Source organism: Eleutherodactylus coqui, chromosome 1 (assembly GCF_035609145.1).
Source record: "Eleutherodactylus coqui strain aEleCoq1 chromosome 1, aEleCoq1.hap1, whole genome shotgun sequence".
Classification (NCBI taxonomy): Eukaryota; Metazoa; Chordata; class Amphibia; order Anura; family Eleutherodactylidae; genus Eleutherodactylus; species Eleutherodactylus coqui.
In genome coordinates, this window is record NC_089837.1 from 482,126,143 (window position 1) to 482,152,374 (window position 26,232).

Here is a 26,232-nt window from a genome sequence, read left to right on the forward strand (position 1 = left end):
CCAGGTATTTCTAGAAAAGATGCCCACGGCTTCCACATTTTCAGAAATAGTTCCATTTTATCTTCCCTCGTGGCCGACAGCTTTTCGTACAACATCACTCTTGAGACTCTTGTAATAACCGGATTATGTGTAAGACTGGGTGTGAGCCATTGAGAAGCTATATAGATTCTGGCGGCCATGCAGATGTGTTGTGAAAGCTTATGGACTTTAAATATCAGATTGGCCACCTGCCTCCAGAGAGACCTTACCACCGAGCACGACCACCACGTGTGGGATGTTGATCCCAAAGTGTTACATCCCCTAAAACAATTTGGAGGGGTGCTTGGCGAGTATTTATGAATTATTGAGGGAAATTGATAGGATCTGTGTAGAATTTTAAGTGAAGATTTGGCAAGCGTTACATGATGGCTGCTCTTCGAGATGAAAGTACAGCAATGATGCCATCAAGTTTTTGATGGAAATTTTGGTGTGGATCTACTCCGCGATGTGTGAACATACCCTAAATGGGATATATCTGAAATTTTATGTCACTCTCGATCTGTAAAAACTACATATAGGTTACAAATCTGTAACAGTATTTCCCTCCATTCATCCTGCAAATGCCTGACGAGTTCTCTCAAAGAAGATGGATGCTATTCATATTTCCTGACCCGACGTTGTAGTTTATGCCAAAGATTTTCTGTAAGGTTCAGGTCGGGACTCTGTGCAGGTCAGTCCAATTGTAGAACATCCATACCCTTAAACCAAAGTAAAACAGTGTTGGATTTGTGATGAGGCGCGTTGTCTTGTTGAAAATATTGCTGACCATTCCCAGAGTATTACCACATTGTCAGCAGCACATTAATGTCTAGAATGTCAAGTTATATTTCCACATTCATGGTTCTTGCCACTACAAACAACGGACAAAGACCATGCCACGTAAAACATCCCCAGACCATAACGGTACCTCCACCATACTTAACTGTTGGTACAACACACTCAGGCAAAAGACGTTCCCCAGGTGTCCTCCCCACCCAGGTACATGCATCTGATTTAAAGATGGAGCAGTGTGATTCATCACTGCATTGAACATCTTCTTTTACTGTCCAATGATGACGCTCTTTCCACCACTATAGATGGGGATTGATGCATCGTCTTTCAGTGAACTTGCTAGACATTTGCAGGATGAATGGAAGGAAACAACAGTTGAAATGTAAAAGACATTAATAGAAAGTATGTCATGGAGAGTATCCGATGTCATTAGGGCTAAAAGAGGTCCCGCCAAGTATTAACATATGTAAATAAATACTACTTTTAATTCTTGCTCAGATGTTCAATTACTTGTGGTAAGGGATGGTGTACTTTTCGGTAAGTTCATTTCAGAGCAGTTTATGCAGGAGGGAAGATTTGTTTATGTGACATTCCTTTTTAAATGACAGATCCACCTTCTAAGTCTGGTTTAGCAAGTTAAACATGTCCTGATGATATATAGAATCATCGCATACATTTGCATTCATACATAGAAAAAGCCCAATGTTGGGAGACGCACTGATCGCCGGGTCACTCTCTATGCTTTACAGGAATAGGAAAACGTCATTGATTAAATGCTTGTAAATGTTGGGATGATGATATTAAATATCTGATGACAGAGTTACTATTCCATGTGCAGAAAGCACCAATTTGCAACATCCTGTACATAATGCCTCCAGCATGCTAGTGTTTTTATCAAAAACGGATTACACACGAACACCAGAATCTGCTGATGTACTTTGATTTTTATAACTTAAACTTCCATAATACAGGGTTGGCCATGGAAAAGTAGCCTGCCTCCGACAATACTGCAACAGGAAGAATGAGCATGTGCATTCTTTTTTTTTCAAAGCTTTACTGATTTACCTGCATGTTACAACATATGCTGGAAGTGATCCTGATTCAGTTCTATGCATCTCTGGGCATGTCAAAACATGTTGGCTGATACTGCCTGCAGCTCTTCAACAGGGATGCTGCAGATAGTGTTTATGATGGTTTCTCTGAGTTCATCCAGGGTATGTGGATTATTGGCGTACACATTCTGCTTTAAATTTCCCACCGATAAAAATCACACGTGGACAAGTCTGGGGCACATGGTGGTTCTAACCCCTTGCTGACAGTTGGCTCTTCTGCAGACAGTTTATGAACCCTTGCCAGTGAGTTGCAGGAGGTATGGCATGTTGCCCCATCTTGTTGGAAAAAGCAGTACATTCTTCTGGTGTTAGTTGGTCGTAACACGGTTCAAACATGTGCAGAAAATTGGGCCCATTTGTGTTCCTGACATTGCGCACCAGCATGCCAATTTTCAGGTCGTGCAGTGGTGTTTCGTGAGTCAAGTGTGGATTTTCAGTAGATCGGTACTTCGTATTTTGTGAATTCACGTGACCTGATAAATGAAACACACCTCATCTGTTGTAAAGTACAGCAATGGGTGCAAAAGCCTTCTAGCAGTCATAGTCGGCAACCACGTACAGTAATTTGCATGTTTAACATTGACGCGCTCTTCCAGGTCCTGCACACGTTATCCGGTATGGCTTCAGGTTCAGAGATTTCAGCACTCGCTGACACGTCACTCATGAGGCACCAACTTGCTGGGACAGTCTCCAGGCTGATTTTCATTGGCTTTTTGCAATGCACCGCTGAATGTCATGGACAATGGGCTGACGGAGGCCTCAGTTTCTACATGTTGGGACAGACCCAGTTTGGCGCCATTTCTGAACCAGGCTCTGAATACAATGTTTAGCAGGTGTTCTTGTACCTGGATACTTGTCGGCCATACTTTTCCATGGTCTGACCTGTATAATGTCATTACTAGAATGACAACAGTGAAAGTAAGGCCTCATGCACACAGCAAGTCCGGATTCCATCTGCGGAATCACGTATGGAATCCGGCCCTGACTGCAGCAGGTGACCCTGCGTACCTGTGTGTGCAGGCGGCCTTCTTCGCCGGCGTCCGCGCAGCCTGTCTTCCGGCTTCGTACGGATAGTCCCCATGGCTCTCCGTCGGACATGCACAGTACAGATTTTCTTTCTTTAAACTCTTGCTTTTCCCATGGAATACACGGCCTGTCCAGAATGACAATAGTGGACGGGCCGCGGGTCGAATGGCTTCCATTGACTTCAATTGAAGCCGTCCGTGTGGGACCTGCAGGAAAATTGAGCATGCTGCAATATTTCATCCGCCAGCAGAAATTGCAATTGATTTTCATTTGTGGTCATGAAAAATCCCTTTGCCATAGTATGCCATGGAGGGTTATTGCTACGGAACGTGGAGGCTGACGCCCACATCGCGAAAATCTGCCCGTGTGCATGAGGCCTAAGGCAATCTGACAGATGCCATTACAGTGTTCTGATGGCCATTACAGTTACCTCCATTGGCAACATATTCTACTTTTTTACTTTGTTCCCGTTGTGTCCCATTGGTGTTTTTTTTTGTGCATATTTTTGGCTAAAACTAAAAAAGTTGCTTCCAAACTGGAAAAAAATAATTTAAAAAAACGGTATTTTATATTTTCTGTAAAACACATGTATATAAAGTCACCAATATTGCATTTTGTGAATAAAATGGCTTAAAATTGCTTCACAGCCGCTCTGTATTTCCTGGTTGCCGATGACCAGCAGTAAGAGGCATAACTTGAAGCTCCTGGGCCCCAATGCAAAACCTGGTACGGGACCCCCAACTATAATGCTTCCTATATGGAGAAGAGAGGCCTTATGGGCCCCCAAGGCTCCTGGGCCCGGGTGCAACCACATCCCCTGCATCCTCTATAGTTACGCCCCTGCCAGCAGTGACCTTCTATAGCCTGTGATTGGCTGCTGCAGTCACATGTCCTGATCAGCAGCAACCAGGTAGGATAGAGTGGTTGTGAAGCAATTTTAAGTAATGGGAAAACTACTTTAAAGTGATTACTAACTGTACCCAGGGGCGTAACTATAGAGGATGCATGGCATGCGGTTGCACCCGGGCCCAGGAGCCTTAGTGGCTCATAAGCCCTCACTTCTCCATATAGGGAACCCAGTACTATGAGTAAAGCATTATAGTTGGGGGCCCTGTTACAGGTTTTGCATTGGGGCCGGGGAGCTTCAAGTTATGTCTCTGTGCAGCATGGTTTAGGTATGGGTACGGGTACAGATACAGATAGAGGGGGGGGGGGGGCCCAGCTCACCTTTTGCATCAAGGCCCCTGAGCCTTTACCTACGCCCCTGGTTGTACCCTTTAACCATGAAAACCAGAAGTATCTACAGTAATTTGCAAGGCCAGCTGACCATTCATCAGTACAGATTTTTAATGTTCTACTGCAGGCAGATTGTACCAATATATGAAGTTTAGAAGGGAGAAGGGGAAAAGGGATATGCAAAAATATCAATGAACTCATTGTCCTTGCTGAGTATATTGATGATATAGAAGCAAAGTCTAATATATAGATGGAAAAAACTGCAACTGGCATCAATAAACGTTTTGCACGTGTGAAGTCTGCGAAGTATGATAACAATGTTTGAGTCATGATTCTTTGTCACTACTGTCATCCTTAATAGCTTTCATCTATTTCGTAAGGCGTCAGCTCGGAATTACTTCTTTCAGGCGTCTGAGCTTTTTCAGTGATGAGTCTCAGTATCATTTTCTTCTTTCAGGGTGAGTTCACACACAACGGAATTGCTGCAGAATATTAGCTACAGAATGAAATTCGACAGCATGTACAATATTAAGGGAACCTGCCATCACGTTTCAGCCCCACAAACTACGTCATAGGGCTCAAATATGAGGGAACAGGGAGTCCCGCATGCTCTATGTGTTGCAGAAATACTAGAAAGTTCCACAGTGCATTTCATTGATTGCAAAGAGTGAAGTTGACAATGAAAACTTGCACCAAAATCTGCATGTGGATGTACTCCGCGATGTGTTATCATGCCTTTAGGGAAAACGTTGCTGATGCGAAAAGCCATCGTAAAAGGAGTCGTCCAGTTGTAAACTATTGATGGCCTATTCTGAGGATGGGTCATCAATAGTAGATTGGCGGGTGTCTGTTGCCAGAGATGCTGCTGACTGGCTGTTCTCTGGCAGTGCACTGAATTTATTTCTGCAGGAAGCAGACAGCTCCGTTCCCACTGCAGTGGGCATGCTTGGTATTACAAGCCTGTAATCCAAGCTTCCACACCAACCTCTGTGTATTTGCGGCGCTGACAGCATGCACTCGCTCAGCTAATTGGTTGGGGTCCTGAGTGATGGACCCCGACCGATTAACTATTGATGACCTATCCTGGTGATCGATCATCAATAGTATTTCCCTGGAAAACCCCTTTAAGAGGGATCACATTTAAAGGAAAAACAGATACTTCTCTTTAGAAACCATTCATAGGTTTTCTAAAATACTGCACTTTTTTTTTTACATGTGTATTTCTGGCAGGTCTATCTATTGTCTAGCACTTATGTCAAATTCATTTGAATTAATGCTTCTCCAGTAACAATTATGACATTTTTGGCAAAACAACAGTTTTTATCTATGTATCTTGCCAATTAAGAAAAAATAATGCAGGAAGATACAAATTATTGGATCTCAGGAAAGTTTCTACACGACTGTAGCTCTAAAAGTTCTATAGGATTACAAAAACATGGCTGTTTTATTCCAGAAACAGCGTTCCTCTTGTAGATGAGTTGTGGCTGGTAATGTTCAGCAAACTGAACCAGTAGAACAATGTTTCAGGTTGAACTTTGTTAAAAGTTTGATTCAGCACAAACCCAAACCGAGCTTTTAGCCATGTTCTACCCAAAATGTGGTTCTATTGGTTCATTTCGCTCAATACTAATCATGAACATTGGAGTATATCAATATCTAATAGCCAATAAAGCCCTTATAACACTAAGAAAGTTCTATACAGGCTCTTAGACAGTATTATACACCTATGTTCTCAACCAGCATTGAGAGAACTGAACCTGTAGAGCCCTGTTTCAGGTTGAACTTTGTTAAAAGTTTGATTCGGCACAAACTCAAACTGAGCTTTTAGCCAAGTTTTACCGAAAACAGGGTTCTACTGGTTCAGTTCATTCAACACTAGTCCTGAACACTGGGGTATAACACTGTCTAAGAGCTATAAAAGCCCTGCATAACACTCTGAGAGTATCACACGGCGCTTTTACAGCTCTTACATAGTACTATACTCGTATGTTCTGGACCAGTGTTGAGCCAACTGAACCAGTAGAACCCTGAGAGTGTTATACAGGACTTAATGGCTCTTATATATCAGTTTTAGTGACCTTCTAATTCGGTTTGAACTAATTTGGACTAAACCAAAGTTTATGCAAATGTTCGACAAACTGGCCAAACCAAAGTGTTGAAAAGTTCACTAGTGTCTGGTATTGCAGCTCTAAATTACTGATGTGAAAGAACTAGAGTTGAGTGAACGTACTCTGCCGAGCTTGATGCTCATTCGAGTATTAGCATACTCGATGGTGCTCACTACTCAAGCGAGCATCAAGCCGTGTTCGACCCCGCCCCAGTTTTGGCCCCTCCCCGCTGTGACGTGTCAGTTTTGAACCCTCCCCGCTGCGCACGTCAACGGTAGTTTGTGGCTGGCTGGGGGGGGGGGGAGAGAGAAAACAACAAAAGAAAAGCTCAGCAACTGGCGGGTCCCATACAAAAATGCTTGAGTCTCCCGTTGAAGTCAATGGGGTTCGTTACTCGAAAGGCTCCTAAGGTATCATACATGAGAATAAAGATGTAATACAACCATGACTATAGGAACTGTAGAACAGGAATTCTGCAAGTTCAGTTTGCTCAATACTGGTCCAGAACATACGAGTGTACTGAAAAAAGTTTGATGGAGTGTAAATAATTATATACTAGGAATTAAAAAGTAATTTACAAGTTTCCTTTTGATTGGTGTGCAGATAAAAAAATTTAATCATGAATAATCAAGGAGTAGAATTAGGAAAGTCATATTAAAGAAGCTCAATTATATGTATTACACAACATGCATATGTTATATTGTGTAACTCTCAGAATATGTATACTTGCCATATGTCCTACAGAAATGTTATGAAAGAACATATTATTGTCCAATATGTAGCCGGTATGGCAGTATGCAGAAATTCCAACTGGTCCATTTTATAAAGTAGAAATATGTACTTTAGCGCTGCCACATCACACCTCTGTAGTCCACTATGTTCTCACCTAATATGTGATAATATGGCAAGTGATAGAAAAATCCTCAGTATGTTTCTGTTTGAACTTGGTGTCACATAGCGGTACAGAAAGGCCTCACAGATTTCACAGTCGCATGAAGACTTACAGTTAGAATAGTGATGAGTGAACTTTTGAAAAATTCGGTTAGGCTAGTTTGTTGAACGTTTGCAAAAAGTTAGATTTTTTTTCTCAATTAGTTCTACCTGAAGTAGAACTTTACCAAAATGCCTAAAACTGGTCTATAACACTATCTAAGAGACATAAAAGCCCTGTATGACACTGAGAGTTATCCAGGGCTTTGATTGCTCTTAGTGTAATAACCACACAAGTTGCCAACATAGCGAGATAATCTTGTATACTCTAGCTATACTGTAAGCTAGAAATATTGTAACCTGTCTTTAGCAGCTATGGCTATAGAGCATGCAATATCCATGGTTTGTGGAGATTGGACAACACAAGGATGGGTGGGAACCACAAGGACAAAGAAGAGCAGCCGTACGGAATTTGACTAATTTATGGCCGCTTTTTTCAGTTTGTTCATCGGAAGTGGGTTTGCTAATAAAATACGAGTTGCCATATTTTATAAACCCTGTTAAAAGTAGTGGAAGAAATAGACCGGCTCTGTATGACCTGCAAACTCTTCAGTGCTTAACTTTAATGGGAAAATTGATGATCATGTGACTCATTTCAGCTCCATACAATAAATGCCTTGTATAGAACCTAAACGTGTCACGCCGGGGTCGTTAGCTCCATTAAAATTTACCATTGGAGATCCTTCAAGTCATACATGAGTGCTGATCTGTTCCCTCTACTTTATATTGGGGCTGCAATCCCTGGTACATACACTACCAACCCCCAGATTGAACAGAGCAACTGAAATAAGCCTCCAGCATTGCAGGGTACTTGGCATTTTACTGTACTAGAAAATAAGTCCTCTAACATAACCTGTATTATGTTGTTTGGGCATTAAGATTATATAAAGAAAATGGAATAGAATGCAAAATGCTAAGAACAGGGGACGATATGATATGTCACATGCCAATAGGTGGCTTTTTCTATTCAGCAACAGTATGGCGGCGTTATCCAATCATTGTACGGCGGCATTATCCAATCACTGTATAGCAGTGTTATCCAATCACTGTTAGAAGCACAAGAAAAATTGTGTAGATATCAGCATTCCATAGTCATGCAACTTCTCCTTTGTTCAAGCTAATTATTATGATTGCTCACATATGACAACCTCTTGAGGACCAGAGTGTTTCAGAATTAACCCCTTAGCATAACAGGACGTACGTTTTTGTCCTAGGGACATGGTACTTATTGCTACAAGACGTAAACCGATGTCCTGTGGACGGCAGGGGCTCAGACGTGAGTCCGCACCTTCTGGCAGTGGAAGCTGGCTGTGACTCACAGCCGGCCTCCCACTACAACACTGGGGTTCGGTGGGAATCCCTGCTGTTAACCACTTACATAACGCAATCAATGTAGATTGTGGCATGTAAAGGGTTCACAGAGGGAGAGCACTCCCTCCATGATGTCATCGTCAGTCCGCTATGTAATCATGAAGGGCCAATGGATTGCCATGGCAACTGATAGCCAAGAGATAGGCGCCCGGGTCTGTCATAGCTTTTCTGGTTAAGGTCCCCTACAAGGGCATAAAGATTTAAAATAGTAAAAAAAAGATAGCGGAAAAAAACTTCTTTTCACATTTCCTCTTTTATAGAACCCCCCCCCCCCCCACACATATTCGGCATCACTGTATCCATAACAACATGTACAATTAATTGAACACACTATGCATTCTGCGTGGCGAAAACTGTAAAAAAAAACAAAAAAACAACAAAAACTAAAAAATGGAGACAAAATGCTTATTTTTATCATTTTGTCTTCCAAAAAAAAACGCTAAAAAAGTCATCAACAAAGCCATATGCACCATAATATGGTACCAATAAATGCTACAGCTCATCATGCAAAAAACAAGCCTCCACAGAGCTCCGTTGATGGAAAAATAAAAAAGTTATGGGACTTTGAATGTAGCTATAAAAAATTCCAAAAAAAGGATTTTTTTTCTGCAAAAGTGGAAAAAAAACAAAAAAAATGTACAATTTCCATTTCGTCGTAATCATACCAACCCACAAAAAACATTTTTCATGCCATTTATACTGTATGATTAATCCCATTTAAAAAAGAAAAAAGAAAAACAATAGCAGAGTTGTTTTTTTTCTCCTTGCCCTCCAAAAAGAGTTAATACAAGTTTTGCAATAACTTGTATGTATCCAAAAAATTGCTCCAATAAAAACTACATTTCGCCTTGGAAAGAAAAACTCATATAGCCATGTTGATACAGGTAGTGGTTTTATGGCCCAAATTTTTTTTCTTGTGCTGTCAAAATAATTTTTGCTGCGTTTTTTTCCCCCGTGTTTTATTGGGATATTTTCACTGCCTTTCGTCTGTTTTATTAGGAGTAATGTGTAAAAATGTCTAGTTCTTTATTTTTAAAATGTACATATTTACACTAACAATAAAGTACAGGAATGGGTTTCTCATTTTGTTTTGGACCTCTTGATTAGAGATGAGCGAGCGTACTCACTAAGGCAAACTACTCGAGCGAGTAGTGCCTTATGCGAGTACCTGCCCGCTCGACTCTAAAGATTCGGGTGCCGGCGGGGGGAGTTGCAGGAGTGAGCAGGGAGGAGTGGGGGGAGAGAGTGAGAGAGAGAGATCTCCCCCCCGTTCCTCCCTGCCCCCCGCCGGCACCGGAATCTTTAGAGACGAGTGGGCAGGTACTCCCATAAGGCACTACTCGCTTCAGTAGTTTGCCTTAGCGAGTACGCTCGCTCATCTCTAGTCTTGATATATAATTTGTATAGTCTTAGATTACAGGGCGGATATGGCGAGGGTTTAGGCTGACGAGGACAGTGGGTTGTTTGTTTCTTTTTTAGAAGCCACAGTTACAGGTGAAAACATCCCCCTAGAGTGACAATACTCACTGGCAGAGCTGGCCTGGGGTCTGCTAAGACTCAGCAGCTTTGCCACGCCAGGAGGCACTAGCGATCACATGATCGCTGGGTCCAATAAAGGGAAATGGAACTGCCGCTTCCCCTATACTCTTACAGGGCGCTCATTGAGAGATATAAAGGCTGAAAAACAGAAGGCAGAAGCAATTATTAACTGCTTCTGTCTTTTGCTTTGGATCATTGACTGTCTCTGACAGCCAAGCACCTGACCTGTTCTTGCTAGATTGCAAAAGCAGGAGCTGTAAACCCATGCTGAATATTTACAATGGCAAGGGATTAAAGCTCAGAAGCAAGCGTCGTATATTCATGGCACTTGTTTCTTATTAGATTAATGGGAGCCTATACAGCCATGGTGCCTAGGGCAGTTTGAGCCGTACATACAGCCCTGATGCCAGTCCAATAAAAAAGCATACTAGCGATCTACTAAATTACACTCATGTTTTTAAGGAGAAGTCTTCTCATCCATTGTCCAAGTGTTGTGGTCTGTGTCAGCAGGTATGTTTTTATAGTACTTACAAGAACAGAAACACTGGACCTACAAGAAGCATAAATAATGCAACAGCCGCAAGGATGCTATCATTTTGGACCATGTACATTTTTCGAAGACAGTCTTATATTTCATTAGGAAAAGATCAGCCAAGTTCCTGGAGGGAGGAACTGTTGACAGGTGGATGGGCTTGTCCATAGGTGATAGGCTCATGAGCTAGACATATCACAATGAGCAGATGAAGATCTCCTTCCAGGTCATGCCCTTCATTAGCAGCAGTGAGAAAACGTCTCATTGAACATTACATATTTCATTAAGGCCAAGATGTGATTATTCATGAAACTCAACTGAGCAACTCTAGTCATCTTTGCTCTCCTTCCTGATGTGAGGACCTTATTTAGTTAACATCAATACATGCAGAAATTGTATATAGCCAACAAATATATCATTCCTGTCCTACTAAACCCCTTCCTAAAATAACCCAACATCCGTCACATGATATTAGTTATATAATTATGAAGCCCCTATTATTATAGAAACTACTAACCCTTTCCAATCCAATTTATATCCTGGTTTTCCTAGGGGGCTTACTCTTTTTCTGCTGTTATACAACGGCGCTATCTGCTGGCTAAAGCCAGTACTGCATGAGGTGACACATTGGATAGGCTCTGACAGCAGAGAGGCTGGCAATATATAGTAAGAGAACCCCGATGGACATCTTCCAACATCGGAGCTGTGCAGCCTTAAATCATAATGTCTTCAGAGGTCAGACAGTGGATTGAAAAGGGTTAATACCCAATAGAGGAGGACCACAATGTGAAAGTCTTCTTTGTATGCACCCATATTACTCCCGCTCGTCTCTACACAAAGCAGTGTTATTGCTCCTACCAACTATTTTCTAATTAGCTTCTAAAATTTGTTATAGCATGAAAAATGATTTGCGCATTTAATGCTATTCTTCTCTTTAGACAAATCTTTTAATACTAATTAGAGAGATGCTGCCAGGCCCTTCTCTTAACATGAAGAGGTTATCCGCAACTTAAAAATTTGGATGTCATTAATATTATATTGGTGGAGGTCCAACTCTTGGCAACGCTGCCGATGAGTTGTTGAAGAGGCCTTGGCACTGCCTTCATTGTTTACCAGACACAGCTTTGTACGTTTCGTAGCGACTGTTCCTAGTACCACAAATCACTGCAGCTTCATCCCATTCAATTGAAAGGGACCGAACCGTAATTCCAATCATGGGGTTTACTAAAAGTACGAAAAGTATAAAAGGAATGTGGTGCTCGCCAGAATTCTGCTGCCTCTTCAAAGAGCTGATTGGCAGAGGCGCCAAAAATCATCGGCTACCATTGATCTAACATCTTAAAGATAGGCCATTCATTTTTAAAGCCAGAGATAACACCTTTGCTATGAGGTTGTACAATGAAGACGATGAACAGCCAAACTGGTGGCATATAGCAGGGAACTAGCATATTAAGGCTTTGTGTTTGGCCTCTATGCTTGGCATATATGTTGGGACGTGTCTAGAGATGAGCGAGTATACTCGCTAAGGCACATTACTCGAGCGAGTATCTCCCCGCTCATCTCTAAAGATTCGGGGGCCGGCGGGGGAGAGCGGGGAGGAATCTCTCTCTCCCTCTCTCCCCCCTGTAACTCACCGGTCACCCGCGCCGGTCCCCGAATCTTTAGAGACGAGCGGGGAGATACTCGGCTAAGGCACTACTCGCTCAAGTAATGTGCCTTAGCGAGTATACTCCCTCATCTCTAGATGTGTCCCAAAAATAAACACCCAAGTGTCCATAGTTAATAGCCAAACATATCTGTATCCTTTGTCTCATACACTTAACTAGTATATGTCACTATACCTTTTTTTAACTGTATTGAAAAGCATGGTTAAGTCTGCTTTTGAATACAGGGGGGCTCCTGCTTACACTGTGTGTTTGGTCACATTAACTTCTGTAAACAAAGTTTGGAATTAGTGTTTGAACTTTAATATTAAGCATTTCTGCTTACATCAAACTGAAGTCGAAAAGTCTGTCCCTTCTTTACAATGGAAGCCCCAATACCTCTTGGATTCCAACCATACAAGTGATGAATATGACAATTATATACATGCCAGAAGTAGTTCAGACCACTTCTGCTTACACATAAATGGTAATCCCATACATAAACCGTTTATAGGATCTAAGCACATCTGTGGTGTCTCATTGGTTATTACTGTTGCCTTGCAGCACAGCGGTCCTAGGTTCAAATTCAACTAAGGACAACATCTACATGGATTTTGTATGTTCTACCTGTGTTTGTGTGAGCTTCCTCCGGATACTCCACTTTACGTCTCACACTCCAAAAACCATTGTGGGGACTGAACCCAATAACATGCATGCACTACCGGTACATGAATAAAGGTGATAATTATTATTTGGTTCAATCACATTCTAGTCTCCTAATATCTCATTAACTATATATCATCATTTAGATTAATTAATAATAGGAAGTGTTGTAAATGTTTAGATTTGCGTTGCGCCATTTCCTGATCTATTACCATAAAGCATAAATATGCTACATATATGTTGAATTATCTATTTTGTGAATTTTTTTATTAATTGCACTAATGAGTTCACACATTAAGTTTTGATGACTCAAAAGCGCTACATTCACAAAATGATTAACTACTGAGCGGATTCACGTTGTCACCAGAATTAATTCTTTGAAAAGTTTTTTGATGACTAAACAGTTTTTTCTTCAACAACATTACAATTACCATAACCTGTACATATATTACAGCACATAGTCACAAAGATAATCAACATCACCTTCAACCAGTTTGCATATGACCCTCCATGTACGTATTTAGTACATAGGTGGCTTTGAACCATCTTTGTCTCACATTTCCCATTTACTTGATGACATCTCATATAATCTTAGTACTTTAGTTTAAGTACATGGAACTTTCCGATAAGATAACAATTCTGATCCGGATGCAACCTAAAGAATGCAACTTTCCCAATAAAAAATGAATAAATATAATCATACAGAGTTAAAAATATTCATATTTAAATATATATATATATATTCCCCCCCCCCCCCTCTGGATTTACTATACTGTAAAAAAAGTTCAAAAAGGAGGCTTTTAATAAATAATGAATCTTCATTGGAAATATCTTATCGATGTTCTAGAATACATTAATTGGTCTTGGCTTTGGTTGGAGGTTAAAACATTTGATTTATGTAGCAATCTCTTACCACAGACACCATTATATGTGTTTCATAAGTGTATCCATAAATCATCCATGTAAGATCTGAAGCTCTACTATGCCCACTTGTCTTTCCATGGAGGTAGCTTTCATGCGAGAAGCACTTACATGCTGTTATAATTAAATGATGCTCCGTGGGATTTACTGGTAAGAGTAAACAGGGCTCAGCATGACTATAAAGAGAAGTAATACTTAACCACTAAGTAAACCTATGAAAGACTTAATAGTAAACTTATACCCTGCGTGCTTCACTAGAAGTACTCTGCATGGGGTGACTGAAACAGTCAATGCTGCTCAGTACCCTCTGCAGGTGTCCCTGCTTGTCGGGTTAGCTGGAAGTTTGAGTAATCCTCTGCAGGTATCATTAGAGCAGGTTTAATCTTGTTGTGTTCTCGGTAATAGGACCTGCTCATTTAATGTTATGAATTAAGGCAAAAGTGGAGCAATTTTTGGGTTGGATAATTGCTTCACAAATATCAAAGGATCTCGTGTAGCTTCAAACCAATGTGATTGTTATTCTGTGATATGTACTGTTTGGCGAAGTCCTCTAATCTCCAAAGCTGGGAGGGTGTGCGTGAAAACTAGAATAAAGTTTCCAGACTAACTCTTTTCTTGTTAGGTTTTTGGTTACAGTTTCCCTGAAATCGGGTATCTGCTATGATCTTTTTAAAAATCGTACCTATAGAACAGTGTAAGAGTTTTAGGCAGGTGTGGAAAAAAGTAAGAATTGTTTCAAAAATAGAAGGCGTCTGATGGACTCCAGCAGGACAACAACCCAAACATCTAGTCAATGTCAGCATAAGGAAGAACAAGGAGTCCTGGAAGTGATGATTCGGCCCCACAGAGCCCTGATCTCATCATCATCCAGCCTGTCTGGGATTACATAAGGAGACAGAAGGATTTGAGCAAGCTACATCCACAAAAGATCTGTGCTTAGTTCTCCTAGATGTTTGGAACAACCTCCCTACCGAGTTCTTTCAAAAACTGAGTGCAAGTGTGCCTAAAGAATCGATGCTATTTTGAAGACAAAGAGCGGTCACACCAAATATGGATTCGATTTACATTTCCCTTTTCTTTATTCACTTTGCACGTTGTTAATTGACCGAAAACTTTTAAAACTCCTATTTTTGAAAGGTTTCTTACTTTGCAGTATTTTTTCCACACCTGCTTAAGACTTTTGCACAGTCCTGTACATGAGCATGGGCCGTATATTTTTTACATGTGATTGACTGGTTAGAGTAAATTCATGTTTTCCATGTTTTATCCCGCCTTATTTGAAGTAATTCATTCATTACCTGACAATTCTTCTCTGGTCTAAGGTGCTGGGTGACAAGCCAGTAGATTTGTCCATTGTGAGATATTGCTTTATGTATATAACTAAAACCTCCAAGCAGGTGATTGATTTTAATTCCATTTATGATACAGTATATCATGGTGACAACAATAGCTGAAAAGACCGATCACAGCCATGTTTTTAGCCTTTGCTTGTCTGTGGTCGTGTATACTAGATCATAATGAGCTCTTTTTGAGAAGGGATGATGGCATAATTGGATACTCATGGCAGCGAAATTGTATATAAGTACAATGGATGGGTCTCTGGATCTAGGTTGTGTCCGGTGGATGTTATTGGGATTGTAGCAGGTGTAAAGACCAAAACAGGTGGAAAATGGTAGATGTCCCAAACAAAAAAAAAGTATTTGGCGCTGTGGTTGTTTTCTTACCAATTGCAACGAGAGTTTAACCTGAGTCAAAAGGCAGCAATTACACACCCATTGATGGTGATTCATTCACACATGGTGGTTTTACATCAATATTCATCAAAACCTAAGTATGACTAAGTATTAAGTATAAAGTATTAGCTAAAGTATCACTTTTTGCTAATTTATTGGCGCTATATAAATGTATGATTCACAGTGGTTTACAGACTACAAATGTATAGACGTCATATTCAGAGAAGGATAAACTAATTCTGATCTATTGCTGCCCGATCCATAAATATCCACAATGTATAGGACACTTGAGAATATTGAGAATAGACTTATTTGTCTGAGAGATGTCCACTGCCCATTATAAACCCATCATTTTGACTGAATTAAACAAATTGTATTAACAGCGGTACATTTCAGTTGACATTATTGTAACAGCTTGTATTATACAGTAAATTGACCCTTTTAATATTTCTTATTATGAGTATTTATATGTTGTATGCATTGCAGAACTCACTAGCTATAAGCTTTCCGGCCTTACTTATGTCTCTTTGCTTCTATCTATCTATCTCATATCTATCTATCTATCTATCTATCTATCTATCTATCTATCTATCTATCTATCTATCTATCTATCTATCTATCTATCTATCTATCTCCTATCTATCTACCTCTCTCATATCTATCTATCTATCTATCTATCTATCTATCTATCTATCTATCTATCTATCTATCTCATATCTATCTATCCATCTCCTATCTATCTATCTATCTATCTATCTATCTATCTATCTATCTATCTATCTATCTCATATCTTTCTATCTCATATCTATCTATCTCATATCTATCTCATATCTATCTATCTCTTTTCTATCTATCTATCAATCCATCTCATATCTATCGTGTTTCCCCAAAAATAAGACAGTTTCTTATATTAATTTTTGTTCAAAAAGGTTTAACTTTTTTACATGTATAGCTGCCTGGACACTATTTAAATTGACTTTTTTAATTAACTGTTAGCAGGGCTTAATTTTGGAGTAGGGCTTATATTTCAAGCATCCTCAAAAAGCCTGAAAAATCATTTTGCATCCTCAAAAATTCTGGAAAATCATGCTATGTCTTATTTTTAGGGTATGTCTTATTTTCAGGGAAACAGGGTATCTATCTATCTATCTATCTTGTATCTATCTATCACCTAAGTACATGCAATAAGCAATACACCGATTGTCACTAAGATTTATTGCATTTATGTATCATCCCTAGTGATGAGCAAACTTTCAAAAAGTTCACTGAACTTTTGCAAAAAGTTTGGTTCGGTCCAAATTAGTTTGAGGCGAACCAGACATTTACCAAGACCCCTAAAACTGGTATATACAGTAAGTAACACTGTTTAAGAGCCATTAAAACTCTTTATAACACTCTAATAGTGCTATACATGGCTTTTATGTCTCTTATACAGCGTAATACACCGGTGTTCAGGACTAGTGTTGAGCGAACTGAACCAGTAGAATCCTGTTTCGGCTGAAACTTTGCTAAAAGCTGGGTTCGGATTTGTGCCGAAACGAACTTTTTGCAAAGTTTGACCTGAAGCAGGATTCTACTGGTTCATTTCACTTAACACTATTTAACACATAAATCAGATCATCATATAAAACAAAATACACCTATATACTAATATACTACTTATTGCACACATGTAGAGATTATAACAATTAGCATTCTGGAAATATACCCTTTTATAGCAGGTTCCCGTGGGTGCATTACTTTTATGGAAACTGTATTAGTTTGCATTTAATATGCAGCTACTATAAGTTGCAATTCCTGTTTATTAGTCATCAGAAACTAGAAAATAATTAGCAGTGAGGAAAATATGGAAACCTTCCTGCCTCCACTGAAACTTAGAAATCTTATGTAATCTACTGTATGTAGTTCACCTCTTACATAGATCTAAGCTCATCTCATGACGCCGCTTCTACACATTTATAATGTACCTAGGTCACATAATACGGATATCACATAAACATCTGTTATGTCCCTCTAGGCTGAATTTCCAATGATCTGTCTTTTCAATTGGAGGTTGAAGTTAAACAGCGTTAATATTGAAATGCATCCCTTTGGGAAGAAGCGTAAACTAATATAAGTGCGATGATAAGACCGACTTAATGACACGAGAGAATGACGTGATTCAATATGGGTTGTCTGAAGCAGTTACTAAGTTTCAAGAGAGAAAGATACCAGTAAATATGTTTTAGCTTAGTTTTCCTCATAAATCTAGAACATAGACACTTGGCCAAAAAATGTTCTACCCAAAAGAACATGAGATTTCTATACCGAATGAGGATAAATAGCAGCTATGAATAGCAGACTGTATTAGTCTCAAGAACCTCAAGTGAAATCTCAAGTGAAATCTTAAGACTTTCTGAATTAATGAGAATCGATTTAGTTTCTCACACCTATTCACCTCTGTGTGTGCCAACTTGAAAGGGCTGTGGGAGGTACAGTATTTAGGTGTGTCCTCATAATGAGATCTATGAAATATATGAAATATGATGTCTGGATCAAGTGCTTGATACATTGTATCAAACTCTATCAAAATTAGTACATTGTAATATCTACTATTAGGAGATTTCCTTTCCATAGATTACATTTTCGAGGTTACAAAGAGGTTACATGTAGTCAAGTCATAGACATCATGTGCAAAGAATTCCGGCTACTCAGTCGTTAAGTCCTTTTTGGCTTAAATCGAGTGGACCTTTTATAGGCTGGAAGCAGCATGGCTATAGTAACTGCTATGACAGCAGGGAGCCTTCATTAAAAGACCTCTGCTTTTCCAAACATCTTTTCTGCTCTTCTCTTCTACCTGTGGTCATTATTGTTAACCCTTATCCGGAATGATGAAGTCTTGGATATATATTGCAGCGGAAGCGTTGGCATACAATTTCGAAGCTTAAAACGCCAATTCTAACCAGTCGCAATCATAACAGCCATCCTGAGCTGACGGATATTTCAGAAACGTCTATGCTTTAATATTACTAGCCGTATTTTTACAAATGTAGCAGAGATGAATTGGACATTTCAATTGTGCAATTAGTGCAAAACCTGTTCTATTGGAATTCAAAGACAACCTATTAGATGATATGATACAGCATGATGGTATAGACTGCTCTATTATATCCATATATTTAGTGTGCTTTATTATATCCATACATTAAGTGGGATATTTGTGTCCAATACAGATGTAGCAAACGCAAACTTGACATTCAATGCGTTACGATAACTTATTTACAATGAACTACAAATCAAGTTATCGCGATGCGGCGGTCATGTTAAGGATTGCTATATCCGTAAATCATCTCTGTACTCTATTGTATAAAATAAACCCCATCCTATTTTCATTGTCTTTTAGTATAGACTGATTATAGTGTTGACAGGTGTAATTTCCCTGGTGTTAAATGGTTGCAGTTCACATAATACTTTGACGGGATGTTACATAGAATTAATAACTTTGCCGTCGCTTATGTAAGAGTTGAATACATTGTTCTTCACGTTTCACCTTTCTTAGATAAGCTTCTAGATTATCCCTAAACCCTTTTTTGTCCTACCTTCGGTGCTTGGTTCGCTCCTACGTGCTGAAGATGCTTCCTCGAGATAGATCAGTGTGCTCCATTGTTACTGGGGTCCTCTAGGTGCGTTTGTACTTCTCTGCTACTCTTGTCACTTCTGTCATTTCATCTCTCGGTGACGTTGTCCAAGTCACCTGGTCACCAGCGGTCTCAGTTGTGATGGAACGCTGCCTGAAGAAGCACTATGAGCAGCTTCTATAGGGATGTGTCTGGCAGAATCTCTCCTCTGTGTCTGAAGTTGATCTGGATAGTGCATGCACAGCCACTCCCTGAAGTCCCTTTCCACTCCCCTTCTGTCCATCCACAGGATTTACCTCTTTTTCTCAACTTTCCTATCATCTTCTGTCTTCCTCTAGTTTCCCATCTGTAAGGTGTAATGGGTTCAAACAAATCCCTACCTTTCGCCTGCTGCTTTGGGGGACATGTGAATGAGGGATCATTCACAGGGCAAAGTTCAACATCAATTTGCAAAGCTCTAGGTGGCAAAGTACAAGCAAAAAGAGCACAAAGGAGCTGATGTAATAGCATGTAGGACTCAAATCGCCTTTTATAGGATACGTCTTATTAAGAGAAGCGTGGAATTCCTAAAGCAAAGAGCGCATTTAAATACATTGCATGTTTTTAGGATTTCTTTCAACTTTTAATTAATCGGAATGGTTTAAATAGTTTTCCTCGGGCAGTTTTGAATGTTTTCTTACCACATTCTACTAAATAGCTCCCTTTGAATGCTACTTTCATTTACTAACACGTCTGGCTTAGTTTAGGGCTCGTTCACATTAGCGTCGGAGCTTTCATTCAGAACCTCCGTGGCTAGACAGCAGGACGAAATACCGCAGCACGCTGCGCCAATCATCCTGTAAATTCTGGCAAAGTGCCGTACTGTGGGCCGGAAATCGAACAGACCCCCATTATAGTCAATGGGTGTTCTGTCATAAGACGGATGCTGCTTTCCTGCTCCCTAAACGGAGTCGGAAAAAAAAAACCCCGAATGCGGATGTGAACGAGCGCTTACTAGTTGATGACAAATGATAACTATTTTAAAGGATTGCAGTCTTCTTGCTGGTGTTTTTTATTTAAATTAGCGGCATTAAGGTTTGTTCTTATGTTACAGAAAGTTTCGTGATGGCTCCAAAGATCGAAATAGTGTTTGTAAAAATCAATGCCAACTTCTATGCATGTTTCATTTTAAAGACAAGGCAGGGCACTCAATATCAAAAAGCAGAAGTGAAGGTTCTATGTCGGTGTTTCCCAACTCCAGTCCTCAGGGTACCCCAACAGGTCATGTTTTCAGGATATCCTATAGTAAGAACCCCTGTGGCAATGTCTGAGGCACTGACAATAATTACATCACCTGTGCAACACTGAGGAAATCCTGAAAACCTGAACTGTTGGAAGTCCCTGAGGACTGGAGTTGGGGAACACTGTTCTATGCTAAAAATCCTAAAACCCCATACAAAGCATTATTCTGATACGCATAAATCGGAATAATCACATAGCAGCCAATGATTGTAATACAGGCAAATGGAGGAAATACACTACATATAATACATAGTAAATATTGTGCATAGTCCTAAATCAACATGTACAGTCTTTGTCAAAAAATCAAGCCCCTAGAATGGGTTGTTTCGCTGCAAATCTTGGCATGCAGTTACATCTCAGGCAGATGTACAGATGATGAGAGTTGTGGTGTGATTAGATGAACGGTCTTGTCACCTGAGGTCCTAAAAGCGGTTCCCCCCTTGGCCCTTGTGTGTAGTGACCTCTTCTTCTGCTTGTGTAGAGCTTGTTCACCACTAGACGCCTCTACGATGCAGAGAAGAGATGTCACCCCATTACCAGAGGGGGGCGCATTATTGAAATGTCAGAAGCTGGATGGTCATATCAACAAATTACCACCACCTGGGCCATTCTGACCAGACTGTTAGGAGGTGTTGGGAGCAGTGGAAATGTGAGGGCACACGTACAAGGCGACTGGGCTCAGAACAGCCTCGACAGACTACCAGTAGAGAGGATCATCTGATTGGCCAACAAGCATGAGCAGCTCTAATTGTATCATTGTCCGCCATCTAGAGACAGGTGGCGCCATCGTTATAGGTCTCTGCGTCTGTCTGAACCATTTCCAGGCACTTGGCTGAGGGACATTTGATCTTACAGCACCCATTATGTGCACGGCCTCTGACATCCACCCACTGTTGCCTCTGTTTGCAGTGGTGTCGTGAACAATGAAATAGGACTGCTACAGAGTGGAGTCAGGCTGTCTTCAGCAACAAAACCAGGTTTAGTTTGGGCACTGACGGCGGCCATGTTCGTGTCTGGATACCTGGGGGTCGACGCCTCAATCCTACCTTTGCTGTGGAGCGGCATACTGCCATCACTGCTGGTGTGATGGTCTGAGGGGTCTTCGCATATGACAATCGGTCACCCTAGTAGTGATACAAGGGACAATGACAGCTCAGCAATATGTTCAGGACATCCTGCAGCTACATGTGTTCCTCTCATGGCGGCTTCCAAGAAGTAATGTCCAGCAGGATAATGCTCGGCCGCAGACACAAGGGGGTCACAGGAGCCTCCACAACACTGTCACACTTCTGTGGCTGCCCGGTCGCCAGATTTATCACCAATATAACATGTATGGGACCACCTGGAATGCTAACTTCGACAACATATGAGTTTGAACGATCTAGAGGCTCAGTAAAAGGAAATGTGGATGGATATGTCACAGCATATCATACAGAACCTGTATGCCTCCATGCCTGCCCGTATCACATTTTGTATCCAAGCTAGAGGCAGTACAACAGGGTACTAGAGCCTCCATGCTGGCCCATATCACATTTTGTATCCAAGCTAGAGGCAGTACAACAGGGTACTAGAGGCTCCATGCTGGCCCATATCACATCTTGAATCTAAGCTAGAGGTGGTACAACAGGGTACTAGAGCCTCCATGCCTGCCCATATCGCATCTTACATCCAAGTTAGAGGTGGTACAACAGGGTACTAGAGCCTACATGCCCACCCATATTACATCCTGCATCCAAGCTAGAGGTGGTACAACAGGGTACTAGAGCCTCCATGACCCACCCGTATCACATATTGTATCCAAGCTAGAGGCTGTACAACAGGGTACTAGAGCCTCCGTACCTGCCCATATCACATCTTGCATCCAAGCTAGAGGTGGCCCAACAGGGTACTAGAGTCTCCATGCCCACCCATATCACATCTTGCATCCAAGCTAGACGTGGCCCAACAGGATACTAGAGCCTCCATGCCTGCCCATATCACATCTTGTATCCAAGCTAGAGGTGACCCAACTGGGTACTAGAGCATCCATGCCCACCCATATCTCATTTTGTATCCAAGCTAGAAGTGGCCCACCAGTGTACTAGAGCCTCCATGCACGCCCGTATCATATTATGTATCCAAGCTAGTGGCGGCCCAATAGGGTACTAGAGCCTCCATGCCCACCCATATCGCATCTTACATCCAAGCTAGAGTCGGTACTACAGGCTACTAGAGCCTCCATGTCCACCTGTATCATATCTTGTATCCAAGCTAGAGGCGGCCCAACAAGGTACTAGAGCTTCCATGTCAGCCCATATCACATCTTGAATCCAAGCTAGAGACGGTACAACAGGGTACTAGAGCCTCCATGCTCTCCTGTATCACTTCTGTATCCTTCAGTTTTCTGCAATAAATTCTCCTTTTGCTCTGATATTGTAATCACTTACTAATATTAACATTACAATCACACATAGAAAGTGTCATTCAAATTTTGACAACTTCTTCTAGTGGAGGAATTGTATCTTGACAATAAGCATATATTAAAAACATAAATGCTACTCATTTGCCTCAAGATGATAGATAATTAATCCCAAAATGTTATAAAGATTCCAAACAAGAATCCCATAAGGACGATGACACAATGGTTATCATCACGCATGAAGAGTCAAGGAAAGAAGTTGCCGTACTCCAAATGACTAAACATGAGAAATGCAAAGAAAGGAAAACTCCCCAAGACAGTATAGCCACCACCATGAAAGCTGCTAAGGAATAAAGTCTCCCGCGGATCGCAGGTCTATGGCCGCTTATCAGGGTGTAGTCGTAAAAATAAATCACATTCATAATTAGGATACACATTTTCAGTTGCAGACATGTCTGCAACAAATATGTTGCATGTGAAGATACTTTAAAGATCGGCTCATACATTTACATATATGTGGTTTGTATTCGATTTAGCATTCCTTGACCTGAGCTTGCTGGTAAGACTGGTAATGATCATCATGCGATGTAAGAGTCATCTGTACACTCCGTTCTCCATATTGCAGTATGGCTATATTCACACACGGCATCTAAGCTGCAGAAAATCTGCTGCAAAATTTATGTTGCGCTTCTGCAAATAGTTAGCGTTAACAAGCTGGCCCAATTTGCTGCATTTTTGTTGCGGATTTTGTATATGCGTATATGCCCTCATCAAGCGCTGCAGTGATTGGCTGAGCCATGGCGCTCAAGAAACAATCAGAGCCAGTGCTTCCTGGAGGTGGGACCAGGAAGCGGCGGCTGAAGACTGCAAATAAGTGCAGCAGAGCTTTGGGAGGAGAAGTGCAGAGGAGTGGACAGCGCCTTCCTCTCCTCTCCACACTCACTTTCTCTCTCTCTTCGAGGTAGGGGTCCTGGGCATGAACCTCCAGGGTACCGCTCCTCTGCTTCCATTCTTCACCACATGAGGGTTGAAGGTACCCCCATGTGGCTGGCACTCACTCTCTGACTGACTAGAATGGAACTCTCTTACTTGCACCTTGCACTGACATATATCTAGCATGCTCACGTGACTGACAACACAAATTGTTACATTTTCCAGACATATCCCAGACATTCATAGACATTAACTTCTTATATGCTGCAGCTGTGCAATACACATAACTAGTGACAAGACAATTTGCACAGTGCATCCACACTAAAGACATGACATTTACAGAAGTTATAGACAATTATGGAGGGGCCAGATACATGTACTTCGGGGCCACTACACCATGTAAAGGAGTTTTATCAAATCTTATTTACTTGCCTTGCATTGTAAGCCCTGTGAATTTTCAGCAGTGATTCCGCTAGCAAGAATCCGCAGCATTTACTGTATGTGTAAGGGCAGCCTTACAGCCTGCTGCCTTAAAGGGGTTTTTCGGTCAAAAATACTACTGATGACCTATCATCAGGATAGGTCATCAATAGTTGATTGGTCGGGGTCCGTTGGTCAGGAACCTGAACGATCAGCTGTGCGGGCACAAGCTGTCAGCGCCGCAGTAACAGAGGTCGGACCAAAGCCTCCGTGCCGACCTCCCATGTAGTGGCCGGCGCTGGTAACTGCAGGCACAGCTCTCGTGGCCACACAACGGGACGAAATCCCGCCAATGTGTTTTATTATTGTAGATTTGTTGTCATAATATCTGTCATTTGTTTTTACTGGCTTTGCATCAGATAAATGTTAGTAAATAAGCTTGTTAGAGTTCTCATGAAGAAAAACCCTATTGGCTTCAACATTGCCTCAGGGGAGAGAGGCCATTGGTGAATATTGGCTTTTGTGCCCATTATCAATAGGTTGTAAACATGTCAGCTGAGGAAGCGTTTATGTTCCAAAGGTTTGTCCTCTTTTACATATATTTTCCACTAAAAACCAAATTGTACTTAACAGAACAAGTTTTGCACTACAAAGCAACTTTTGCACCATCAATCATTTAATCAAGCATGCAAACACATTAGACTTGCTGTATGGAGATCAGGGTATACGTATGTTCAAATATAGGAAGGAAAATTCAAAATACAGTGTAAGGGCGAGCACCCACTGGCGTTTGCGTTCTCCGCGGGAAAAAAACGCAGCGTTTTCGCCGCGTTTCGCGCGGTTTTTCCGCGCGTTTTTCGCGGCGGTTTTCGCGGCGTTTTCGCAGCGTTTTGCGTTAATTTCCATTGACATTCATGGGTGCATTAGGAGAAAAATAGGGACACATATGCAACTGACAGTTCCTATGTTAAAAACGCAAACGCAACGCAAAAAAAACGCCAGTGGACAGGAACACATGTTATCTCTATGCCTGTGCAGGAAAAACGCAAAACGCAAAACGCAAAACGCAGGTAAAAAAACGCCAGTGGGTGCTCGCCCTTAGGGCAAAAATACACAGGCCCATGTGCAATTACACTCATCGCCACAGTCATTCGCAATACAGTTTATTAGGGTACGCAGGGTTGCCGGATGGACTCACAGATGAAATCCGCTGTGCACCTCCCGCAATGCAAAATCTGACCCCTTTCTGTAAGCCCAGCCGAAGGGTGGGTTCACACGAGCGTGTTTTTGTGCGTGCATACGCAAGCACAAAAATACGCTTGCATTTACAACAATGCATTCCCTATGGTGTGTGCACATGTCCGTGTTTTACAGGTGCGTGCCTGCAAAGATAGGACATGCATGCACCATTGGGAATGCACGCATTGTTTTCAATGGAGCCGCGGCTGCTGCCGGTGGCTCCATTGAAAACAATGCTCTGCCGGCACCCCTGCATTCTTTTTCAGGGAAGAGCTTTACATATAACACCTCACTGAAAAAGGAACATTTTAGTGTTAAAAAAAAACAAAACTTACCTCCCCGCCGCTGCCATGTCTCCCGGGGATACAGAACACATCTGCCGCGTGCGGCAGATGTTTCCTGCATCCCCACAAGGAAAAAGAATTCCCTGCTGCACCTGCCACATCTGTGACAGATGCAGCAGAGGATTCTAAATCCCTGCGGGGAGTAAAGGTAGAGGATCCTGCTGCCAGCACCCCTGAAATGTTTTTCAGGAGAGGGCTTTAAATATAAGCCCTTCCCTGAAAAACAAAGAAAAGTGGTAAAAAAAAAACAAAAAAAAATGCATACTCACCTCCCTTCGGCTGCCGGGCTCAGCTGCGTCTTCTCCTGACCGTCCC

The 26,232-nt window shown here is 41.4% G+C and overlaps 1 protein-coding gene across 1 annotated transcript in view; it reads right to left on the reverse strand.

Moving 5' to 3' along the window:
- Window positions 1-19,532, reverse strand: part of WNT10B (Wnt family member 10B) — a 50,605-nt gene extending 31,073 nt beyond the window's left edge. The window contains exon 1 of the mRNA XM_066585712.1: window positions 19,264-19,532. The gene's annotated coding sequence lies outside the window, so the exon portion shown is untranslated. The remainder of the gene's footprint in view (window positions 1-19,263) is intronic.
- Between the last annotated feature and the right edge of the window lie 6,700 nt (window positions 19,533-26,232).